The following is a 15,321-nucleotide window of genomic DNA, read 5'->3' as shown; positions in this document are numbered from 1 at the left end:
TATAAATATCAGAAACCCTTTTAACATTAGGGTACAGTTCAATATCCAGAGTGTGGTCTATTACAGAGGATGCAACTTAAGCCGCATAAAGTCCTAAAGAACCTATTGATCCCTGTAGCTGCCTGGGATATTTGACTATTTCCAGGAACCCATGATGAACCTGTGACTGTGGATGGTAATATTTCTGTCCAAGCTTTAGGAGGGCATAGGTAGTAGTTGCACCAAGGTCATGGGGCAACATACATGTAGACACCAGTAAAACTCACAGCACATAAAAGTTTGGGGTCCTGTTATAGTTCCCATGGCTCCATAATAGGTGATGACATTACTGCCATACAGGGGAGACATTACAGGTGACGTCCACAATTATTAATAGCCCCTGTTGTAAGTACAATAATTAAGAATTGTCTTAGGAACAAGCAGAGCCAAGCTATTGATGAATGAGTTGGCCCATAACTTTATAACCCAGCTATTTTTCTTAATAGCCATCCATAGATGTCAGTGTAGATGTCTGCATGACATTGATGAAGCCTCATATAATGTGTGCAGGACAAATAGATGAACCTTGACTTGTTAGGTTCTGGATTTTTTTCCATTCCCATATAAAGTGCTTTCCTTAGAATTTGCAGATGTATCGGCCACTAGTAGTGAAATGAGCAATGTCTTCCTGTTGATGTGTCTTGATAAATATAACTTAAATCAAAATGGGTTGTTTACCAATGCTGGGATTTAATTATGTGGAGTAGATCAATGTAATGACTTCAAAATTAAAGAGTGAAGTGCTTATGCCGCTGTACAGAACACTGGTGAGACCTCACTTGGAGTATTGTGCGCAGTACTGGAGGCCATATCTCCAGAAGGATATAGATACTCTAGAGAGAGTTCAGAGAAGAGCTACTAAACTGGTCCATGGATTGCAGGATAAAACTTACCAGGAAAGGTTAAAAGACCTTAATATGTATAGCTTGGAAGAAAGAAGAGACCGAGGGGATATGATAGAAACTTTTAAATACATAAAGGGAATCAACTCGGTAAAGGAGGAGAGCATATTTAAAAGAAGAAAAACTACCACAAGAGGACACAGTTTTAAATTAGAGGGGCAAAGGTTTAAAAGTAATATAAGGAAGTATTACTTTACTGAGAGGGTAGTGGATGCATGGAATAGCCTTCCTGCAGAAGTGGTAGCTGCAAATACAGTGAAGGAGTTTAAGCATGCATGGGATAGGCATAAGGCCATCCTTCATATAAGATAGGGCCGGGGCTATTCATAGGATTCAGATATATTGGGCAGACTAGATGGGCCAAATGGTTCTTATCTGCCGACACATTCTATGTTTCTATGTTTCTATGTTTCAAGAGAAAGGCTCCAACATGTGACATTTTGGCAAACACTATGGTGGCATTTTCAAGTTGTTTACTATTTGTAGCATTAATGCTACTAATTCTATTGTTAGAGTTGGTACAGGGACAACCTAAGAGGCACTACAAGTGACAAACCACATGTGCACAGAGGTTAGGATCAAAATCACTGTAGACTTTAAAGGATGAATCCTCAAGACTAGTCAAGTGAAAAGCCAGGTCAGGATTCAGGACTGATCAGTTACACAAACAATATCACCCTAGGTTCTAGGCTCAAAAACTAGAACATATGAGGATACATACGATGCAGAATCTGCCCCCTAACTGGTCCACTTGCTGAGCCAATTGTATGACCAAGCTTCTATGTTGAGTGTATGGCTATGTACGTTGTGCATGTAGCTTCTGACATATCTTCCAGTATGGCCGAATGGAATGTGGCAGCTGGAGGTGGTGAGCATCACTGGAACGCAGAGAGTTAGACACTTTACATCCATCTGACAGCTATCACACTGACCTGCAAAGAGGCCATTGTGAACTCCTGCCCTGGAAAAAAACAAGGTTACCCAACCCTTCAAGCAGGTTGGTTGAGATGAGAAATCAGGATCAGTTTTTTTTTCCAGAAAGAGTACCACCTTAGGCCATGAATTGTGTCCAGTTTTGCAACTGAACCTAATGGAGATGAACTACAATACCAGACACAGCTGATGGACAGAGTGATGCTATTTTGCTATTTCTGAAATAAAATATACCCTATTTTGTAACCAAGTGGAACCTTGTCAAAGAGGTTGCCCAATATACAGTGCTGCCCATAATTATTCATACCCCTGGCAAATTTTGACTTAAAGTTACTTTTATTCAACCAGCAAGTAATTTTTTTTTACGGGAAATGACATAGGTGTCTCCCAAAAGATAATAAGACGATGTACAAGAGGCATTATTGTGGGGAAAAAAAAACATTTCTCAGCTTTTATTTACATTTGAGCAAAAAGTGTCCAGTCCAAATTATTCATACCCTTCTCAATAATGAATAGAAAAGCCTTTATTGGCTATTACAGAAATCAAACGCTTCCTATAATTGCAGACCAGCTTTTTCTCCACAGGTATTTTTGCCCATTCATCTTTAGCAATGAGCTCCAAATCTTTCAGGTTGGAGGGTCTTCTTGCCATCACCCTGATCTTTAGCTCCCTCCACAGATTCAAGTCTGGACTCTGGCTGGGCCACTCCAAAACGTTAATGTTGTTGTTTGCTAACCATTTCTTCACCACTTTTGTTGTGTGTTTTGGGTCATTGTCATGCTGAAATGTCCACTCGTGCCCAAGGCCAAGTTTCTTTGCAGACTGCCTGATGTTGTCGTTGAGAATCCTCATGTATTGCTCTTTTTTCTTCGTGCCGTTTGCTGTGATTAGGTTCCCTGGTCAATTGGCTGAAAAAAAAAAAAGCGTTAGGTTACCACCACCATGTTTGACAGTGGGGATGATGTTTTTTGGGTTGAAGGCTTCTCCTTTTTTAAGCCAAATGAAGGAAACATCATTGTGACCAAACAATTAAATTTTTGTTTCATCCGACCATAACACAGAAGACCAGAAGTCTTCTTCTTTGTCCAGATGAGCTTTTACTTGCTGGTTGAATAAAATCAGGTTGAGGTCAGGACTCTGACTGGGCCACTCCAGAAGGCGTATTTTTTTCTGTTTAAGCCATTCTGTTGTTGATTTACTTCTATAATTTGGGTCGTTGTCCTGTTGCAACACCTATCTTCTGTTGAGCTTCAGCTGGTGGACAGATGGCCTTAAGTTCGTCTGCAAAATGTCTTGATAAACTTGGGAATAAATCTTTCCTTCAATAATAGCAATCTGTCCAGGCCCTGATGCAGCAAAGCAGCCCCAAACCATAATGCCCCCACCACCATACTTCACAGTTGGGATGAGGTTTTGATGTTGGTGTGCTGTGCCTCTTTTTCTCCACACATAGTGTTGTGTGTTTCTTCCAAACAACTCAACTTTGGTTTCATCTGTCCACAGAATATTTTGCCAGTTCTGCTGTGGAACATCCAGGTGCTCTTGTGCAAACTGTAAACGTGCAGCAATGTTTTTTTTGGACAGCAGTGGCTTCCTCTGTGGTAGTCTCCCATGAAATCCATTCTTGTTTAGTGTTTTACGTATCGTATATTTGCTAACAGGGATGTTAGCATACACCAGAGACTTTTGTAAGTCTTTAGCTGAGACTCTAGGATTCTTCTTCACCTCATTGAGCAGTCTGCGCTGTGCTCTTGCAGTCATCTTTAAAGGACGGCCACTCCTAGGGAGAGTAGCAGCAGTGCTGAACTTTCTCCATTTATAGACAATTTGTCTTACCGTGGACTGATAAACAGCAAGGCTTTTGGAGATAATTTTATAACCCTTTCCAGCTTTATGCAAGTCAACAATTCTTAATCGTAGGTCTTCTCAGAGCTCTTTTGTGCGAGGCATCATTCACATCAGGCAATGCTTCTTGTGAAAAGCAAACCCAGAACTGGTGTGTGTTTTTTTATAGGGCAGGACAGCTGTAGCCAACACCTCCAATCTCCACTCATTGATTGGACTCCAATTGGCTGACACCTGACTCCAATTAGCTCTTGGAGATGTCATTAGTCTAGGGGTTCACATACTTTTTCCACCTGCACTGGGAATGTTTACATGGTGTTCAATAAAAACATGGTAACATTTAATTCTTTGTGTGTTATTAGTTTAAGCAGACTGTGATTGTCTATTGTTGTGACTTAGATGAAGATCAGATCACATTTTATGATCAATTTGTGCAGAAATCCATATCATTCCAAAAGGTTCACATACTATTTCTTGCAAATATATATATATATATATATATATATATATATATACAGTGAGGAACAGAAGTATTTGAAAACCCTGCAATTTTGTAAGTTCTCCCACGTAGAAATCATGGAGGGGTCTGAATTTACATTGTAGGTGCATTCTCACTCTGAGAGACAGAATAAAAATTAAAAAAAAACAGGAAATCACATTGAAAGAATATATTTGTCTTACACTGCTGAACATAAGAATTTGAACACCTGAGAAAATCAGTGTTAATATTTGGTACAGAAGCCTTTGTTTGCAATTACAGAGGTCAAACGTTTCCTGTAGTTTTTGACTAGGTTTGCACACACTACAACAGGAATTTTGGCCCACTCCTCCACACAGATCTCCTCTAAATGTGTCAGGTATCGGGGTTGTCGCTGAGCAACACAGAGTTTCAGCTCCCTCCAAAATTCTATTGGATTTAGGTCTGGAGACTGGCTAGGCCACTCCAGAACCTTGATATGCTTCTTACGGAGCCACTAGTTTGTTATCCTGGCTGTGTGCTTCGGGTCGTTGTCATGTTGGAAGACCCAGCCACGACCCATCTTCAATGCTCTGACTGAGGGAAGGAGGTTGTTGCTCAAAATCTCACAATAAATGGCAGTTGTCCTGTCCCCTTCACAGAAAAGCAGTTGTCCTGTCCCCTTCACAGAAAAGCACCCCCAAAGCAAGATGTTACCACCCCCATGCTTCACAGTAGGCATGGTGTTCTTGGGATGCAACTCATCCTTCTTTTTCCTCCAAACACGACGAGTGAAGTTTAGACCAAAAAGTTCTAGATTGGTCTCATCTGACCACATGATTTTCTCCCATGCCTCCTCTGGATCATTTAGATGGTCATTGGCAAACTTCAGATGGGCCTGGACATGTGATGACTTGAGCAGGGGAACCTTCCGTGCAATGCATGATTTGAAACCATGACGGCGTGGTGTTCTACCGACAGTGAAAACTGTGGTCCCCGCTCTCTTCATGTCATTGACCAGCTCCTCCTTTGCAGTTCTGGGCTGATTCCTCACCTTTCTTATCATCAGTGATACCCCACGAGGTGAGATCTTGCATGGAGCCCCAGTCCAAGGGAGAATTACAGTCGTCTTTAGCCTCTTCCATTTTCTAACAATTGCTCCAACAGTTGATCTATTTTCACCAAGCTGCTTGTCAATTGCCCTATAGCCCTTTACAGTCTTGTGGGGGTCCATAACTTTGTCTCTGGTGTCTTTTGACAGCTCTTTCGTCTTGCCCATGGTAGTAGTTGGTGTCTGACTGACTGTGGGGTGGACAGGTGTCTTTAAAGAGCTCAGACAGGTGGGAGAAATTGTAAAATTGCAGGGTGTTAAAATACCTCTGTTACTCACTGTATATATATATATATATATATATATATATATATATATGTTTAATTACTAAGTTAATCCCCTGAAGCTGAGACCAAAAAAGATCATTGAAAATAATGCACTAGCACAGTAGGTGTAAATATAACATATAGACTAAGTCCTCACTCTGATATGATACAATCTGAGATTCTTAGCCAATATATTTTGATCAAAACACATCTGTGCCCACCTACCAGCGCCAAGGTGATCTCAAGCAGGACCTACTCTAAATGTATCTATGCTGTTGGGCATCTAAATTCAGAAGAGCTGAAGAGAGATAGATGCACAACGGCATATATAGGTTTAGAGTAGGTCCTGCCTGAATGAGACCACCTTGTCACTGGTAGGCGGCCACAGATGTGCTTTGATCAAAATATATTGGCTAAGAATCTCAGATTTTATCATTTCAGAATGAGAGCTTAGTTTATATATTATATTTACATCTACTGCGTTAGTGTGTTTTTTCAGAAATTTTTATTTTCTAAATGTAGCCATGTACATTTGTATATTTATTTATCATATCGGGCAGGGTGTTTTTTTTTTCCATCTTTTTCTGAGACCAGTGATTGGCTGCAGTGGTTATAGGTTGATCTGATGTTTTCAATGAAGTCAAGTTAATAAAGTCCGCAGGAAATTACCGAATATTTGATCCTTTGTTTTTTATGGTTCCTCTCCTCCTCACTTGGCTACATTTTGTCTGATCTCAGACTACTCCTGACTTGCAGCTACACCTGATCCCATGCGAGCGGACAGTAAAATAAAAAATATTTTCCACTTATATCATACTCAGTATATCACTGACAATAACATCTAACATCTTTTATTTCTAACATCTCGTTGTCTTGCGTTTGATACACTGAATTCCACATATTGCTACATTGTAATTCAGGGAAATTGAACTCATCAATGGTAAGTGCCGGTGACGTGCGCCTTTGCTATTTATGTGATGTGGCACAGTACATTATGTAAGTGTCTTCTGTATAAACACCTCAGGTTTCATTCCCGCCATGCCAGCGGAAAATGTGTTTCATTAAAAGGAGTTTATGACTATGGGTGAAATGTTGGAATTTCTACATTTGCAGTCGTCCTGTAAATTGACACATAATTTATACCGATCCGAAAGTTTATTTACAAATTCGATCACACAGAAGTAAATTATACAATTGGTTTGAAGGGCCAAGGTCAATGTGGATACTATAAATGTCATGGTATTTTTAATCCTGGAGTGAGAATAAATTGAACTGGAGACATTTTACAGACATATAGATACAGGGGCCTAATGTTGATCGTCAGGAATACTGAGCATCCGAGCACAATGGAAGTCAATGGGAGAACCCGAGCATTAAACCAGGCACCCCCTGTTCTGAAGAGGTGAGGGTGTCTAGTTCACACAAAAGGTCCGAAATCGATGGAAATGTTTCGGGAACAGCATGGGGAGGATGTCTGGATGCATCTTGGACTCCCAGGTTGCGGCTGAGAATTATGTTGTCCAAGTAGTACGCCACTTTTACAGACTGACAATAATACGCACAAATCAGAAGATAAAATCGATTTTAGAGGAAAAAAATTTAGGAAACATTCTTTCCTGTATATTTACTTGTATATAAAGTGCAAGTGCTGCCAAAAATTACAAGGAAGAGGCACTCCGATACAACCTGTATATAACATAAAGGAGGGCCTCATTCACATTATGCTACAATAGTTCAGGAACCGGCACTCCAATACACCCTTTATTACACATAATGGGGGGCATCATACACCCTTGAAAAATTATGATTGATGGCCTGCTGGTAAGCTGACCCTCTAAAAAAATTTATGTGAGGGCCTGCAGGTGAGCTGACCCTGCAAAACATTATATGCACTTGTTTGTGGTGGAAGGAGTGCATGGGAATACAGTGTATTCAGTACATTATAAACAACACATTTAAAGTGCTTTTATGTGCATCAGCTTTCCTCTGGTGGAGTCAAAAAGTAATGGTTCAATTCAGGCCTTGTTCATTTTCAACCTGTCAGCATTTTCAGTTGACAGGCTGATACGTTTATCTGTTATAATGCCACCAGCAGCATTAAATTCCCGCTCCGACTAAATGCTGGGGGCAGGGCAGGCCAGCACCTCTAAGGCATAGAGTGCTAGTTCGTGCCACGTCTCCAGCTTGGACACCCAGTAGTTGTAAGGCACTGAGGGATCATTGAGGATGCTGACACAGTCTGCTATATACTCCTTGACCATCTTCCAAAATCTTCCCCTCCTTGTGACAGTAGGCCACACATCAGGGTGAGGGTGCTGGCGGGGTGTCATGAAACTGTCCCAGGCTTTGGAGAGTGTTTCCCTGCTTTTGTTGGAACTGCTGTGTGTTCCCCTTGTCTCCCCTCCTTGGTTGGCCAAGGAACTATGAACTCTGCCGCCAGCGTTGTCAGATGGAAATTTTTGGAGCTATTTTTCAACAAGGACCATCTGGTATTGCACTGGAGGAATGAGAGATGAAAAGTTATCTTTGTAGCAGGGGTTGAGAAGGGTGAACAATCAGTAATCTGTGTTGTCTAAAATGTGTATAGCCCACAGGTCGCTGGAAAGGCAGCCTAACATAAAGTCAGCAATGTGTGCCAGAGTACCAATAGGCAAGACTTTGCTCTCTTCATCAGGGGGATGACTCTCAATTCCAGCGTGTGCTCAAGTTGCACAACAGCCGGTGAGCTGGCAATTTTAGGCGCTGCTGCAGCGTTGACAGACCGGCAGAAGCTATTGGTGACTTGCGGAAATGTGCACATATGTGGCGCACCTTCACCAGTAGCTAAGGCAAAGACGTCGGCAAGGCATTAGATGTGTCTGAGCTTGCCAAGCTCCAAAGCCGCCACCAAGTTACGGTCATCATTAGACACAACCATGCCTAGTTCTCGGTTGAGTGGCGAGAGCCATAGCTCAGTCTGGTTTCTTATCCCCTGCCATAGCTCTGCAGCGGTGTGCTGTTTGTCCCCTAGGCATATCAGCTTACCCACTGTAGTGCTACACTGCTTCCAGATACTGACTGATTGCTGACTGGTGCTGCATGCGGATAATTCAGAGTTGGAAGAGGAGGAGGAGAAGTGGGGGTTGGAGCCACTAACGTAGGTGGTGGAAACCCTGAGTGACGTAGTGCTCGCAATCCTTGGCGTCAGTAGCACCTGTGCCTTCCCAGGGTAAGACTTGCTCCAAGCCTCCACAACGTTCACCCAGTGTGCCGTCAGGGAAATGTAGCGTCTCTGGCCGAATGCACTCATCCATGTGTCCGTGGTTAAGTGGACCTTCCGAGGATCTGCGTTGGTCAGGGCAGGGGTGATGTTACGGGACACATGTTGGTGGGCACATCACACCTTGAATAATAGTGGCGGTTGGGGACTGCATAACGCGGGATGTCCGCCAACATCAGACTGCGGAAGGTCTCAGTGTCCACAAGCCTAAATGGCAACATTTCCAGGGACAATAATTTGGAAAGTTGCGCATTTTGTGCTATGGCCTGTGGGTAGGTGGCTGTGTATTTGCGCTTGCGTTAAAATACCTGGGGTAAGGACATTTGGACGCTGCGCTGGGTGGTCGCTGATGGTGCTTGCGAAGGTCCAGGTGCAGGGCGGGAGGCATCCGGGCCTGTGCCTTCAACAGGGGATTGGCCAGCACATAATACAGGGGAAGAGGAGGCAGTGGTGTGACCCGCAGACACAGATTGTGGACCTAGCTTTTCATCCCACTTATTACAGTGCTTGGATGCCATGTGGCGGATCATGCTGGTGGTGGTGAGGTTGCTAGTGTTCAAGCCCCGGCTCATTTTGGTTCGGCACAGGTTGCAAACGACTATTCTTTTGTTGCACGCACTTTCCTCAAAAAAGCGCCATACTGCGGAACACCTACCCCTTAGCAAGGGAGATTTCCGCAAGGGGGTGCTCCGTGAAACAGTTGCGGGCCTGTTTGGTGTGGCCTGCCTTCTCCCTTTTGCCACCCCACTGCCTCTTCCAGCCTGTTGCGGTGCAGCAGATCCCTCCCCCTCTTTACTGCTGTCCTCGCTCGGCTTTCCACCTTCCCAGGTTGGATCAGTGACTTCATCGTTCATCACCTCCTCTTCCACTTCCTCACTCTGCTCATCCTCCTGACTTTTTCACCTAACCACAACCTCAGTAAATGACAACTGTTTCTCATCCTCTCCATCAACCTCTCGAGACAGCAATTGCAGTTGACTTATTAGCAACTGTGTCTCATCACCATCCACCTCATTAAACAGCAATTGCCGTTCCCCACCGTCATCTTCTTGTGACTATGGATGCTCAAGAGTTTGGGAATCAGGGCACAAGATCTGTCCCTCTTCAAGCGTGCATGGCGAGAGGGCCAAATGAAGGTATGGTGCTGAAAAGAGCTCCTCGGAAAATTCAAGTGTGGGATAACTTGTTTGCCCAGACTCTCCATGATGGGAGGAAGGAGGATCAGGATGAAGATTGTGTTGAGCAGACTCTTGGCTACTGAGACTGGACTTGGTGGAAGAGAGGGTGGTGCTTAAACGACTGGAAACATTTTCTGCTAGAATCCAACCAACCACCTGGTCGCACTGGTCTGATTTCAAGAGCGGTGTCTTGCACCGCCCTGCAAACTGGGACATAAAGCTAGGTATCGTGGATGATTGTTTTTCTTGTGTTTTGGAAGCAGGCACAGTTTCACAGAGCCCAGGGCCACGGCCTCTGTGTGCACCATCAGCGTCATGGCCACTGCCCCTTCCCTTACTGCTCGCCTTCTGCATATTAAATGTTATATATGCTTAAAAGTCTGTCACACGTACAGTAGTGTAGGATTTGGAAGTGTATGCACAAACAAATTTAAAACGTTATTTAGGATGTGGAAACGACACACAGGAGATATCCCGCAGATAATGTCAATGCTGTCACCAGAGGTATTTGAGATGAGGAAACGTTATACAGCTGAATGTACCTGCACTCGTCAGATCGCAGAAGATAAGCAGCTTAAGGCTTGGCAAGTAGCAGCTTGGGCGACTGGTTGGGAAACCGTTGTTCCGTTGACTAAAAAATTGTTATACAGGAGAGGTAGTACCGGTAATGTCAATGTCCACAGCGTCTACAAAAAAAGTACACTGTACTGTATGTCACAGATTTATTTTTGGTAGTGCACATGTTACACTGCAGATGTGGCAATGGTAATGTCACTGTCAGAATCGGTCACCGTCTATAGAAAAAGTACACTGGATGTCACATAAATTTTTTCAGCGAACACATTACACTGCAGATGTGGCGCTGGTAATGTCACTGTCCGCAGCAGACACCTTCTACAGAAAAAGTACACTATATGTCACAAATAATTTTTTTAAGCACACACGCTGCACTGTAGATGTGGCACTGGTAATGTCACTGTCAGAAGCAGACACCGTCTATTGAAAAAGTACACTGGATATCACAGATATTTTTTGGATGCGCAAACTTTACACAGGAGATGTGGCACAGCTAATGTCACTGTCGCTAAGGACACCGTCTACGGAAAAAGTACACTGGATGTCATAGATATTTTTTGGATGCGCACACTTTACACTGGAGATGTGGCACTGGTAATATCACTGTCCGCAGCAGACACTGTCTATGTAAAAAGTACATTGTATGTCACAGATAAAAAAAATTAAGCGCACACTTCACTGCAGATGTTTCACTGGTAATGTCACTGTCAGAAGCAGACACCTTCTATTGAAAAAGTACACTGGATGTCACAGATACATTTTTTCATCGCACACGTTACACTGCAGATATTGCACTGGTAATGTCACTGTCAGAAGCGGACACCGTCTATAGAAAAAGTACACTGTATGTCACAGATACATTTTTTTAGCGCACACGTTACACTGCAGATATGGCACTGGTAATGTCACTGTCAGAGGAGGACACCGTCTATAGAAAAAGTACTCTGTATGTCACAGATAAAAAAAAATTTGCGCACACGTTACACTGCAGATGTGGCACTGGTAATGTCACTGTCCGCAGCAGACAGCGTCTACGGAAAAAGTACTCTGTATGTCACAGATAAAAAGTTTAAGTGCACACGTTACACTGCAGATGTGGCCCTGGTAATGTCACTGTTAGAAGCGGACACTGTCTATTGAAAAAATACACTGTATGTCACAGATAAATTTTTTCATCGCACATGTTAAACTGCAGATGTGGCACTAGCAATGTCACTGCCCGCAGCGTCTATGCAAAAAGTACACTGTATGTCACAGATAAATGTTTTAAGCGCACACTTTACACTGCAGATGTTGCACTGCTATTGTCACTGTCAGAAGTGGACACTGTCTATTTAAAAAGTACACCGTATGTCACAGATATTTTTGGGATGCGCACACTTTACACAGGAGATGTGGCGTAGCTAATGTTGTTGTCTACAGCGGCCTAACTATTGCACACTAGTTAGCGCAGGATGCACTAAAAATTGATATTGCTGCCACACACAACAGTCCTTAAAGGGCTTCTGTCACCCCCCAAAACTCATTTTTCATTTTTAGGCATATTAAAATCCTTATTGGACGACTATTCCCTATATAGGGCTCTTACCTTGTTCTGTGGCTTGGTTTCACTAAAAATCAATCTTTTAAAATATGCAAATGACTTCACTACCAGCAAGTAGGGCGTCTACTTGCTGGTAGCCGCCACATTCTCCTTTCAAAAAAACGCCCCCTCCTCCTGCTGATTGACAGGGCCAGGGAGCGATTTCCTCCTCTGGCTGGCCCTGTCGGCAATTCAAATCACGCGCCTGCACCACATTTGGCGCAAGCGCTCTGAGAGAAGGACGCTCGCTTCCTCAGTGCGCCTGCGCCGATGACATCTCTTTCGGGTTTAGAGGTGACATCATCGGCGCAGGCGCACTGAGAAAGTGCTGAGGAAGCGAGCGTCCTTCTCTCAGAGCGCTTGCGCCGAATGAATTGCAGGCGCGTGATTTGAATTGCCGACAGGGCCAGCCAGAGGAGGAGATCGCTCCCTGGCCCTGTCAATCAGCAGGAGGAGGGGGCGTTTTTTTTTAAAGGAGGATGTGGCGGCAACCAGCAAGTAGACGCCCTACTTGCTGGTAGTGAAGTCATTTGCATATTTTAAAAGATCGATTTTTTGTGAAACCAAGCTACAGAACAAGGTAAGAGCCCTATATACGGAATAGTCATCCAATAAGGATTTTAATATGCCCAAAAATGAAAAATTAGTTTTGGGGGTGACAGAAGCTCTTTAAAAGGACTTTTGGGTCAGTAAAGCTTTAGCTATTTAGCGCAGTTTGCGCTAAAAATAGATATTGCTGCTGCCACACACAACAATAGTCCTTAAAAGGACTTTTGGGTTTCTGAAAAGTTTTTCTAATAAAAACATCCCTATATCACTCCCTACACTGTTTGTCTCTTCCTCAGCACAGCTCTCCCTGCCTAAGACTGAGACGAACACGCATCATCAGGTGCTATATAGCACACGATGACTCATTCCGGCCAGCCAATCAGTGTAATACCAGCAGCCAACATGGCTACAGCATTACAGTGAGGGCAGTACTTACCTGCACATTTATTGTCTGTGTAGCAGCAAGGAAACGTGCGGGGAGGAGACTCGAGCATTGCACTCGAGCACATGTGGTATTTGGCCAAATACCGCCATTTGCATAGCATCGAGAAGCTCGAGCCAAACAGGTGTTCGGCCGAGCATGCTCGATTAACACTAGTCCTAAATTATCTAAAATTGCGTGTGATACACCGCTCTTGATAGGCCAGGCGCTGGACCTTGTCATAAATTAAAGGGCACCTGTCAGCAGATATGTACCTATAAAACTGGCTGACCTGTTGCATGTGTGCTTGACAGCTGAAGGCATCTGTGTTGGTCTCATGCTCATACAGTATGTGCTTATAAAGTTGCAGGTGGAAAAAGTATGTGAACCCCTAGACTAATGACATCTGCAAGAGCTAATTGGAGTAAGGTGTCAGCCAACTGGAGTCCAATAAATAAGATTAAATTGGAGGTGTAGGTGTCACGGACGGTGTACAGGAAACAAGACAAAGTAACATGCATATATGACTCACTGGATCCAAAGCTAAGGAACCAAAAGGGAGACCCCTGCACAAGACCTAGCACTTTCCCTGGCTGCTCAGCCTATGCAAAGATCCCAAAGGTGGATGGTTGCATATCCACGTACCTCGACTATATAACCGCTGAACACCCTACAATAGTGAGGGGACACGACCACCGGCTCCCTACACCAGACACGGAGGGAGTCAGGGTCACCTGGGATCCAGCAAACATAAAATAACAGATAAATGTACAGCACTTAACTTTGTAGCAGACTGGGAAACAGGATCAGCATGCACACACACTCCAGGAAGAAGTATAAGCCGCCCAGTAAAGCATTATGGGGAGGAATTTAAAGGGAAGCAATCAGTCCAACTACATGACAGCTGAGAGAGGCTAACGAGATGAGGAACTGAATACCACAACAAAGAAAACTCAAGGAGGAGGTTCTGAAAGGCCTCTGTCAGAGCTTCTCAGCTGTCTGGTTGTGACAGTACCCCTCCCTCTACGAGTGGACTCCGGGCACTCAGAAACCACCTTCTCAGGATGGGACCTATGGAAAGCCCTGATGAGACGAGAGGCCTTAATGTCCGTCACTGGGACCCACATCCTCTCCTCAGGACCATAACCCTCCCAATGAACAAGGTACTGAAGAGAACCGCGGACAAGACTAGAATCCACAATCCTAGAGACCTGAAATTCAAGATTCCCATCAACCATAATCGGAGGAGGAGGCAAAGGCGAGGGTACAATGGGTTGAACATAAGGTTTCAATAAGGACTTATGAAAAACAAGTCTGAGGAAGATCAAGACGGTATGCAACAGGATTGATGACAGACAGGATTTTGTAAGGCCCAATAAACCTAGGACCCAACTTCCAGGAGGGAACCTTCAATTTGATATTCTTGGTAGACAACCACACCAGATCACCAACATTCAGGTCCGGACCAAGCACACGTCTCTTATCTGCCACACGCTTATATCTCTCACTCATGCTCTTTAGATTATCCTGAATCTTTTGCCAAATAGATGACAAAGACGAGAAGAATCCGTCCTCATCAGGTAAACCAGATGACCCCTCTCCCGAGAAAGTCCCAAACTGCAGATGAAACCCATATGCACCCAAAAAGGGTGACTTATCAGAGGACTCCTGACGATGGTTATTTAAAGCAAACTCAGCAAGGGACAAAAAAGAACACCAATCCTCTTGATTCTCCGCCACAAAACAGCGCAGATATGTCTCCAGATTCTGATTGACACGCTCTGTCTGGCCATTCGACTGCTGATGGAAAGCAGAAGAGAATGACAACCGAACCCCCAAGCGAGAACAGAAAGCCTTCCAGAATCTGGAAACAAACTGCGTGCCCCTATCAGAGACTATGTCTGAAGGAATACCGTGCAATTTGACAATGTGATCAATAAATGCCTGCGCCAGCGTCTTAGCATTGGGCAAACCAGGAAAAGGGATGAAATGCACCATTTTGCTAAAACGGTCCACCACCACCAGAATCACAGTCTTCCCCGAGGAACGAGGCAGGTCCGTTATGAAGTCCATGGACAGATGTGTCCAAGGACGGGAAGGAATGGGTAAGGGAAGGAGAGGACCTGATGGCCGTGAATGAGGGACTTTGGCACGAGCGCAAGTCTCGCAGGCTGCCACAAAACCCTCAACCGACTTACGAAG

Source organism: Bufo gargarizans, chromosome 10, assembly GCF_014858855.1.
Source record: "Bufo gargarizans isolate SCDJY-AF-19 chromosome 10, ASM1485885v1, whole genome shotgun sequence".
Classification (NCBI taxonomy): domain Eukaryota; kingdom Metazoa; phylum Chordata; class Amphibia; order Anura; family Bufonidae; genus Bufo; species Bufo gargarizans.
The sequence above is the reverse complement of the archived record's forward strand: the minus strand, read 5'-3'. Positions refer to the sequence as shown.